Here is a 10207-nt window from a genome sequence, read left to right on the forward strand (position 1 = left end):
CATCTTTCACTCTATCCATTATCTGTCTATCGATTATCTATATTATTTATTGCAAAACCGCAGGGAGCAACCTGCGGTAAATCCGCATGCGTTTTTGCCGCGGATTTTTCCGCAGGTGCGGAAATCTTCCACTCCCAGAAGTTTCTCAAGAAATTTTCTTGAGAAAATTCACATTTCTAGTGCGCACATAGCCTTAGGATTGATAGTCCGTATCGGCTTGACTTTAGACATCCAAACATCCTACTGTTTGCAGGTTGCAATTGCACATTGTTCAGTTCCGTGCCTTCTGTACCCTGTAGCAGCCATGCTCGGTACTGCAGCTCAGCTCCTAATGAAGTGAATGTGATCTACTTCACATTTTCTGGCGCTGTGCTGTTCCCACTACGTATACCAGGGGTCCCCAACCTGAGACTCGGGAGCCACATGTGGCTCGCGGGCCCATGATGTGTGACTCACGGCTGTTTGGCAGCTAAATACAATAGCGCCAGCTCTTCCAAATGGGTATGTAGCGCAAGTCTCCAGATGGTGACATTTGTGAGTAGCCTCACATAGATAGAACCCCTTTACATTGGTATGCTGCCTTGGTGTGGTGATTTCTGTGGAAAAGCTTTCACTTTTATTATACTGGTAATGTTGGCCCTGGATGTCACTACTATGGTGTGGAGTGGTTGCTAAATGTGGCTCATGACTTTCTCTCATGGATGAATGTGGCTCACAACCCTCTTTCAGAGCTGGATGTGTCTCGTGACCCTTTCCCAGGGGGCTGAATGTGGCTTGCGACCCTCTCTCGGGGCTCAATGTGGCTCGAAACCCTCTCTCAAAGTTTGATGTGGCTCGTGACCCTCTCTCAGGGCAGGATGTGGTTCTCGACCCTCTCAGGCTGCATGTGTCTCACAACCCACTCTCAGGGCTGGATGTGGTTCTCGACCCTCTCTCAGGACTGGATGTGGCTCCTGACCCTCTCTCAGGGCAGGATGTGGTTCTCGACCCTCTCTCAAGGCTGGATGTGGTTCTCAACCCTCTCTCAGGGCAGGATGTGGCTCGTGACCCTCTCTCAAGGCAGGATGTGGCTCATGACCCTCTCTCAAGGCAAGATGTGGCTCGCGACCTTCTCTCAGGGTTGAATGTGATTCGTGACCCTCTCTCAGGGATGAATGTGGCTCGCGACCCTCTCTCAGGGCTGGATGTGGCTCGCAACCCTCTCTCAGGGCTGGATGTGGCTCGCAACCCTCTCTCAGGGCTGGATGTGTCTCACAACCCTCTCTCAGGGCTGGATGTGGCTCGCGACCCTCTCTCAGGGCTGGATGTGGTTCTCAACCCTCTCTCAGGACTGGATGTGGCTCGCGACCCTCTCTCAGGACTGGATGTGGCTCGCGACCCTCTCTCAGGACTGGATGTGGCTCGCGACCCTCTCTCAGGGCTGGATGTGGTTCTCGACCCTCTCTCAGGACTGGATGTGGCTCGCGACCCTCTCTCAGGACTGGATGTGGCTCGCGACCCTCTCTCAGGGCTGGATGTGGTTCTCGACCCTCTCTCAGGACTGGATGTGGCTCGCGACCCTCTCTCAGGACTGGATGTGGTTCTCGACCCTCTCTCAGGACTGGATGTGGCTCGTGACCCTCTCTCAGGACTGGATGTGGCTCGCGACCCTCTCTCAGGACTGGATGTGGTTCTCGACCCTCTCTCAGGACTGGATGTGGCTCGCGACCCTCTCTCAGGACTGGATGTGGCTCGCGACCCTCTCTCAGGGCTGGATGTGGTTCTCGACCCTCTCTCAGGACTGGATGTGGTTCTCGACCCTCTCTCAGGACTGGATGTGGCTCGCGACCCTCTCTCAGGGCTGGATGTGGTTCTCGACCCTCTCTCAGGACTGGATGTGGCTCGCGACCCTCTCTCAGGACTGGATGTGGTTCTCGACCCTCTCTCAGGACTGGATGTGGCTCGTGACCCTCTCTCAGGACTGGATGTGGCTCGCGACCCTCTCTCAGGACTGGATGTGGTTCTTGACCCTCTCTCAGGACTGGATGTGGCTCGCGACCCTCTCTCAGGGCTGGATGTGTCTCACAACCCTCTCTCAGGACTGGATGTGGCTCGCGGCCCTCTCTCAGGACTGGATATGGCTTTCGACCCTCGCTCTGAGCTGGATGGGGCTCTCAAGGTGAGTAAGGTTGGGGACCACTATTGTATACTGGTCACAGACAGCTGCCATCAGATGATCTGTGCAGGGGCCGGGTGTTGGACTGCCATTGATATGATATTAATGTCCTATCCTAAAGGATAAATCTTTAGCGGTTTCTCCTCATTCTGAAATTTTACAAATTGTCCCTTTAACAGAAAAATAATTTTTCTATTTGTAAGAAAACAAATAATTACGCGAGCGCGCTGCGCTGTACGGAAGGCACAGGTTGTACCAGCACAGCCAGTAACAGTCATCGTGCTCCCGAGAAGGATCCTTGCTAAATATCTAAATAATTGAAGAATCAATCTGCGAGAGATATGCCGTATCTTCCTTGATTACAGACTAACAAGAAAAGATAGGCCGCGGCCAGGGAAGATAAGATGGTAAATGAGACAGCGGCCGAGATAAGTAGTGAAGAGCGATGCTGCAGCGATGCGGGAAGAGGCGACTCCATTAAACTTTAGAATAGTTCTAAATATGATCTTAGAAAGGAAAGTTCACCTGAGTTCAGGCCGAATCACAGCGCTCCCGCCTGCACACTTCACGGGTACGGTGCCTGTGCGCACTGGGTGAACCTTGGACGAACTCGCTGATTTCGATGGGACCAGCCGACCATCTATGTCCCCTACGGCAGATGTAGCAGATGAGATCCGTGAAGCTGGTTGGATTCTAACACCCCAATTCTTGGTCCTCTATGGAGAGGGGACTCCGCCATAGGGTGCGGGTACAATGAGGGTCAGGAGGACCAGCTGCCGGGCAAATGGGCAGTTTAACAGCAGCTTCTTAAGGTGTATGGGGTGATTTTACTGTAAGATCTCAGTGACTGTAGTGACTGCTCTCGGATTACATGCGGGTGTTTCTGTGACACTAGGAATGAGATGGAAATGTGACAATATACACCCAGAATCATGAGTGGTTCTGGGTGCATATTGCTAATCCCTGCCTAACCATCCCTGTATACACTAGCATAGATTGAGATCTATAGAAAAAGTATTTCTGAAGATCCTTTATGATATGCTAATGAGGCCAGGGACTAGTCAAAAGAGCGTTACTTCTATTGGCTATTCGGCCCCATTAGCATGTAAGCATGCGCCTGTGAGCATACTAACATGCTAATGAATGTGCAGTGTCTGGTCGCACACACGTCTCCACTGCCATCGCGTCCAACTCTTGGATTTTGGCACATGACCCCTGGAAGAGGAAGTATCGGGGACTTCTGATCATGCATACTAACCATATGTCAGTTCTAAGGCGGTGCAATGGACACAGGTATGCGCATCACTGCCGATGATAACGCTGGGTAGTAGATGTACTAACATGCTAAGGCTAGTTTCACACTTGCGTTGTGCGACATCCGTTGCATTGCGTTGTGTGACGGCTGTAACTGATGCGTTGCATATAGTGGCACAACTGATGCGACGGATACTGTAAAACAACGGAATCCGTTGTAGCTTTTTTTTTTTCAACAATTACTCAACGGAGCATGCGCAGTTGTGTAAAAACGGATCCGTTACAGGAATCCGTCAAATTACGGATTCCGCAACCATAGGCTTCCATTATAAAAATGATGGACGCCAACGGAATCCAGCTCATTGCGTTTTTTTGACGCTCAGGGAAGCGCAGAAAAACGCTACATGCGTTCTTTCCGCCCGCCGGATGCAAGGCAGGACCATCAGTCGCAATGCGTCGTCAATACAAGTCTATGGGAACCAGTGGAATGCGTTAACGGATTCCGTTGTTTTCCAAAACAGCGGATTGCGACTGAAGGAAAAAAACGCAAGTGTGAAACTAGCCTAAGAAGGCAGAATGTGAGCAGGAACTAATGCTCTTTCGACTAGTCCCTGGCCTCATTAGCATATCATAAAGGATCTTTAAAAATACTTTTTCTAAAGATCTCTTTATCTATGTTACTAGATACAGGGACGGTTAGGCAGGGATTAGCAATATACACCCAGAACTGCTCGTGGTTCTGGGTGCATATTGCACCCGACAGGTTCCCTTTATTTCCACAGCGCTTTACAGACCTGCTCATCACTGTCCCCATTGGTATTGGCTTTGGAGTGTGGGAGGAAATAAGAGAATTTGGAGGAAACCCCCACAAACACGGGGAGAACATACAAACTCCTTGCAGATGTTGCCCTTGGTGGGATTTCAACCCAGGACCCCAGCGCTGCAAGACTGCAGTGCTAACCACTGAGCCACCGTGCTGCCCTTCATTATGAATACTAGGTAAGGAAACTTTCACCAAGGATTATTCAGCATTGCTGACATGGATTTTCAGAGTGAGTACACTAGCCTCATTAGGTCTAAGAAGCCTGTTTGATAATGGTTGCAGTTTGTATTGCAATGTTTTTTGGCACACCCTAGTTAAAGGGGAATCGCCTTATCCAACTTACTTGCATATTGCAGTTCTGTCTCATCTTGATGCTTGTCCTGGCTCCAGCCTTGTTCTCGGACATTGCGCCCGTCTCGTCCATGGGATTGTTCGACTGGTGCCTGTAGTTTTTCTGTACGGTCTTGTCTCGTTGTGACTGCTTTCTTGGTGACAAGTCTTGGCCCCATTCCTGACACTGCCACTTCTCCACCTCTGCTGCGAATCCGTGTCTCCCCTGGTGGCCACTGTGGAGACACGGGGGTCAGTGGGTGCTCTCGTCCGCTGGCCCTGCCACCTTTAGAAAGACTGAGTGGCCCAGGGCTCATCCCAACTGAACGCATGACCTCCTTAACCGTGGGCGGAACACTACTCAGACAACACAGGGTGAGGGAATCACAATATTAACACTTTATTGGATCCCCAAACAATTAATGGCACATAACACATAACCAGCAAAACCACAGAATGTAACCGGCAGCAGTTTCTCCCCCTTCCGCTGGCTCACCAGGGATTAGAATGTCCGTGCCTCAGAACTTCCAGGGCTACTTACTCCAATCCAGCAGCACCCTGCTTTCGGCGGGCACCCATCGAGAATGGATAACGCCAGATTTAGGAAGCTGGCTGAAGACCGCAAACCTGTAGTCAGGTGACTGGATTGTCCCAAGCTGGATTCCTTCCTTAGTTAGTCCTTGATATCTCAGCCGAATCCTTGCATTCAATGCTGAAGTCCATGTAGTATTATAATCCAGGTTCGGTTATGGCTTGCCAATTGGATCCGCAGATCCTAGATTGGTATCATGTAGCAAGAGTCTACCCGAGCAATGGACAGTCCTCCTTCTTATTCCCCTGAGCCCTCCATTCAGACCATTGGGGTCTTCACGATTGGTGAATAAGACTGGGCTCTTATTGGCTAGATTTCAAGCCGTATACAAAATATCCCTAGTAGTAGTGGTCTCTGGCAGAGACGAGGGAGAGACAGCTAAGTTACATCGCGTAATTGATTTGTCTGGGTGTCTGACCTTCACTGGCCAAGGCAATTACATGAGTTAGCAAGAACTGTAACATTAGACTCCTAAGGCGGCCTTTGCACACTACGACATCGCAGGTGCGATATCGGTTTGGTCAAATCGAAAATGACGCACATCCGGCGTTGCAGTCGATATCGTAGTGTGTAAATCCTTTTTGATACGATTAACGAGCGCAAAAGCGTCGTTATCATATCATCGGTGTAGGGTCCGACATTTCCATAATTTGGCAGCAGTGACAGGTACGATGTTGTTTGTCGTTCCTGCGGCAGCACACATCGCTGTGTGAGAAGCCGCAGGAGCGAGGAACATCTCCTACCTGCGTCACAGCGTCTAACGCCGGCTCTGCGGAAGGAAGGAGGTGGGCGGGATGTTTACATCCCGCTAATCTCCGCCCCTCTGCTTCTATTGGCCACCTGCTGTGTGGCGTTGCTATGACGCTGCACAACCCGCCCCCTTAATAAGGAGGCGGGTCGCCGGCCAGAGTGACGTCGCAGGGCAGGTGAGTGCATGTGAATCTGGTGTAGCGATAATGTTCGCTATGGCAGCTATCACAAGATATCGCATGTGTGATGGGGGCGGGGACTATCGCGCTCGGCATTGCAAGCATCGGCTTGCGATGTCGCAGCGTGCAAAGTACCCCTAAGAGTCTTGTAGAAACAATGAAGGGATTATCCCCCATCTATAAACAAACTATCTTCATGTCTGGCTTAATTTTAAGAAACTTAACCGATGCTAGGAACTGACAGAGTCCATGTCATCACAGCTACGTCTTGGGGATCCACCTGCAGCAAAGTCGCACCTCCTTATGGGGGATTAAGGTTTAAAGCCGGGGATCTCTGTACCCATAGTTGTGACTTAGAGGCCCCACATCTCCAGTATGTCTATGGCAGCCGCTTGCCCATAGTGCAGTGCAGACACTGAATCAGCAGGGGGTGAAAAGCAAATTACACACTATTCATATGTAATGCTGCAGCTACAGTTGTGCACGTCATGATGGAGCAGTGATACTGATGATTTTCTTGCGTGCATTCAAGGATTTAGGATTATATATAAGACACTCTATTGGAATAATCATAGTAAACACTCCTCGTCTATCCTGCTCCAAGCGGCTCTGGACGCTTATCCCACCGCTTATCCCACCGCCGTCTTGACATTCCCACTCCTGTTGGCGCCTCTAAGTCCTCCTATGATTTTGCATTGTTGCCTCCCTTCTCCTCGGCGCTCGACAGCCTCTCGTGAGTTAATGATACATCTTCCTGGAATCCCAAGATTGTCTGTGACTAAGATGAATGACTAATTCACTGAGAGCATGCTTTCTGCTTCCAGTAATAAAAGGCTGGCCTCACATACTCACCCTGCCGCAGATGCCTCTCCTAAGGAGAACACACGGCCGCGGCGTCCTCGCCCGGGCACAGTCACCTGATTGATGTTCACTGTAATAATAAGAGAAGGATATGTTGATGAGATTTCATTTAGAAGAGGATGCACTCCCGGACGTGTCTGCACCCGAGCCGAGCCGGCATGGTGGAAAATTGTCAAGATTTGGCTGCAAATTTTCTCCATTTGATAAGAGAAAATAAAAAGAAAAATATCTTATGATGGCTTCAGGGACAGCTTCAGTTTAGTGTGGCAAAGATGAGGCTTTTAGAGTTTACTGGTGGCTGGAAACGCAAAATGACCACTTATATTACATATACTGGATACATCTGAGTAAACTGAGCTTCTAAATTAAACCTGTTTTATATCTTATCATGCATATCTGTATACAGGGAGCTCCCCCTAGTGGTGGCTGCAGACAGAATCTTACCATGTATCTCTGTATACAGGGAGCTCCCCCTAGTGGTGGCTGCAGACAGAATCTTACCATGTATCTCTGTATACAGGGAGCTCCCCCTAGTGGTGGCTGCAGTCAGAATCTTATCATGTATCTCTGTATACAGGGAGCTCCCCCTAGTGGTGGCTGCAGTCAGAATCTTATCATGTATCTCTGTACACAGGGAGCTCCCCCTAGTGGTGGTTGCAGACAGAATCTTATCATGTATCTCTGTATACAGGGAGCTCCCCCTAGTGGTGGTTGCAGACAGAATCTTATCATGTATCTCTGTATACAGGGAGCTCCCCCTAGTGGTGGCTGCAGACAGAATCTTATCATGTATCTCTGTATACAGGGAGCTCCCCCTAGTGGTGGCTGCAGACAGAATCTTACCATGTATCTCTGTATACAGGGAGCTCCCCCTAGTGGTGGCTGCAGACAGAATCTTACCATGTATCTCTGTATACAGGGAGCTCCCCCTAGTGGTGGCTGCAGACAGAATCTTATCATGTATCTCTGTATACAGGGAGCTCCCCCTAGTGGTGGCTGCAGACAGAATCTTACCATGTAGCTCTGTATACAGGGAGCTCCCCCTAGTGGTGGCTGCAGACAGAATCTTATCATGTATCTCTGTATACAGGGAGCTCCCCCTAGTGGTGGCTGCAGACAGAATCTTACCATGTATCTCTGTATACAGGGAGCTCCCCCTAGTGGTGGCTGCAGACAGAATCTTATCATGTATCTCTGTATACAGGGAGCTCCCCCTAGTGGTGGCTGAAGACAGGTTCTTATCATGTATCTCTGTATACAGGGAGCTCCCCCTAGTGGTGACTGCAGACAGAATCTTATCATGTATCTCTGTATACAGGGAGCTCCCCCTAGTGGTGGCTGCAGACAGAATCTTCTGTATCTCTGTATACAGGGAGTTCCCCCTAGTGGTGGCTGCAGACAGAATCTTATCATGTTTCTCTGTATACAGGGAGCTCCCCCTAGTGGTGGCTGCAGACAGAATCTTCTGTATCTCTGTATACAGGGAGCTCCCCCTAGTGGTGGCTGCAGACAGGATCTTATCATGTTTCTCTGTATACAGGGAGCTCCCCCTAGTGGTGGCTGCAGACATAATCTTATCATGTATCTCTTTATACAGGGAGCTCCCCCTAGTGGTGGCTGCAGACAGAATCTTATCATGTTTCTCTGTATACAGGGAGCTCTCCCTAATGGTGGCTGCAGATAGAATCTTATCATGTATTTCTGTATACAGGGGAGCTCCCCCTAGTGGTGGCTGCAGACAGAATCTTATCATGTATTTCTGTATACAGGGAGCTCCCCCTAGTGGTGGCTGCAGTCAGAATCTTATCATGTATTTCTGTATACAGGGGAGCTCCCCCTAGTGGTGGCTGCAGACAGAATCTTATCATATATTTCTGTATACAGTGGAGCTCCCCCTAGTGGTGGCTGCAGTCAGAATCTTAACATGTATGTTTGTATCCAGGGAGTTCCCCCTAGTGGTGACTGCAGGCAGTATCTTATCATGTATCTCTGTATACAGGGAGCTCCCCCTAGTGGTGGCTGCAGAAAGAATTAAAATATATCTCTATGTACAGGGATCTCCCTCTAGTACCAGTACGTCCTATTTTGCAGTGACTTCCTGACCTTGGATGTACCAATATGTCTTGGTGATTGCATGTGCATAGGAGCTGTGCACACGTGATCACCACTGGAAGCTCGACTTACGTGACAGCCGAGCACTGTCTCTTATAACCAGCAGCGTGCCTTCACTGTATCAGGCTTTATAACCCCCTAAATATCGCATTATCGATCACAAGATTTAATACAATACATTCCGGTCCAATGGGCATCGCTACTTGCAGGTCCGGCGCCACCTCTATCCTTGTGAGCGCTGTCCTCCTTCTTGATTTTTGTGGATGACCCGTCTTGTGTCATGCAGACAATGTCCTCCATTGCACTCCACTTCTCTGTGCCATGATGAGGGTAGAGCGATGTATTGTAGTGCGCATGCACGGGCGTTCTTTCACCCTTGCCCGCGAATTACAGTACTTTGCTCTGCCCTCAGCAAGGCAGCTCAAGGTGCACATGTGCAGGAGCGCAACGGAGGAGTATGAATGAAAGAATGGCAGTTGCAAGGAGAGAGGAGGCGCTGGACCCGCAAGCAGCAACGCCCATCAGAGCGGACGTGATTAGCCTGCTCCACAGGTGAGTTAGTGACAGATTCCCTTTAAAGGGGTATTCTCATCTCCAAGATTCTATCCCAATATGTAGTCGGTGTAATAATAATAGCAAATACCTCCAATCAGAAATGTAGTATAGTTCTCCTGATTAGCCATGTCACTTACCTCATGTGCAGGGTATTGCAGCTTAGGTATCCATGGTTATGACCACTCAAATAGTGACAGTTTGTTTTCTCATGGTCGTAACCATGGATACCTAAGCTGCATTTCCCTGCACATGAGGTAAGAGACCTAGAAATGTAGTATAGTTCTCCTGATTAGCTATGTCTCTTACCTCATGTGCAGCGCAGGTATCCATGGTTACAACTCACGAGCAACAAACTGTCACTATTTGAGTGGTAATAACCATGGATACCTAAGCTGCAATGCCCTGCACATGAGGTAGGACACATAGCTAATCCGGAGAACTATACTACATTTCTAATTGTGGTATTTGCTAATACTATTATTACACCTTCTACACATTGGAATAGAATCTTGGAGATGGGAATACCCCTTTAAGGATCAGACGACCCAAAGTTTGTTTATAGTGTGTGTTTATACAGGCGCATAGGTCTGCAAAGG

General features: G+C 49.3%; 1 protein-coding gene and 1 long non-coding RNA gene across 4 annotated transcripts in view; one reads left to right on the top strand and one right to left on the bottom strand.

Annotated features, from left to right (window-relative positions):
• Positions 1–10207, top strand: part of CHCHD6 (coiled-coil-helix-coiled-coil-helix domain containing 6) — a 367209-nt gene that overhangs the window by 230890 nt on the left and 126112 nt on the right. The window lies entirely within an intron of this gene.
• Positions 6952–10207, bottom strand: part of LOC142249714 (uncharacterized) — a 130277-nt gene continuing 127021 nt past the window's right edge. The window contains exon 3 of the long non-coding RNA XR_012725094.1: positions 6952–7014. This is a non-coding gene — a long non-coding RNA (uncharacterized LOC142249714). The remainder of the gene's footprint in view (positions 7015–10207) is intronic.

This window comes from Anomaloglossus baeobatrachus, chromosome 8, assembly GCF_048569485.1.
Source record: "Anomaloglossus baeobatrachus isolate aAnoBae1 chromosome 8, aAnoBae1.hap1, whole genome shotgun sequence".
In the NCBI taxonomy this organism is placed as follows: Eukaryota; Metazoa; Chordata; class Amphibia; order Anura; family Aromobatidae; genus Anomaloglossus; species Anomaloglossus baeobatrachus.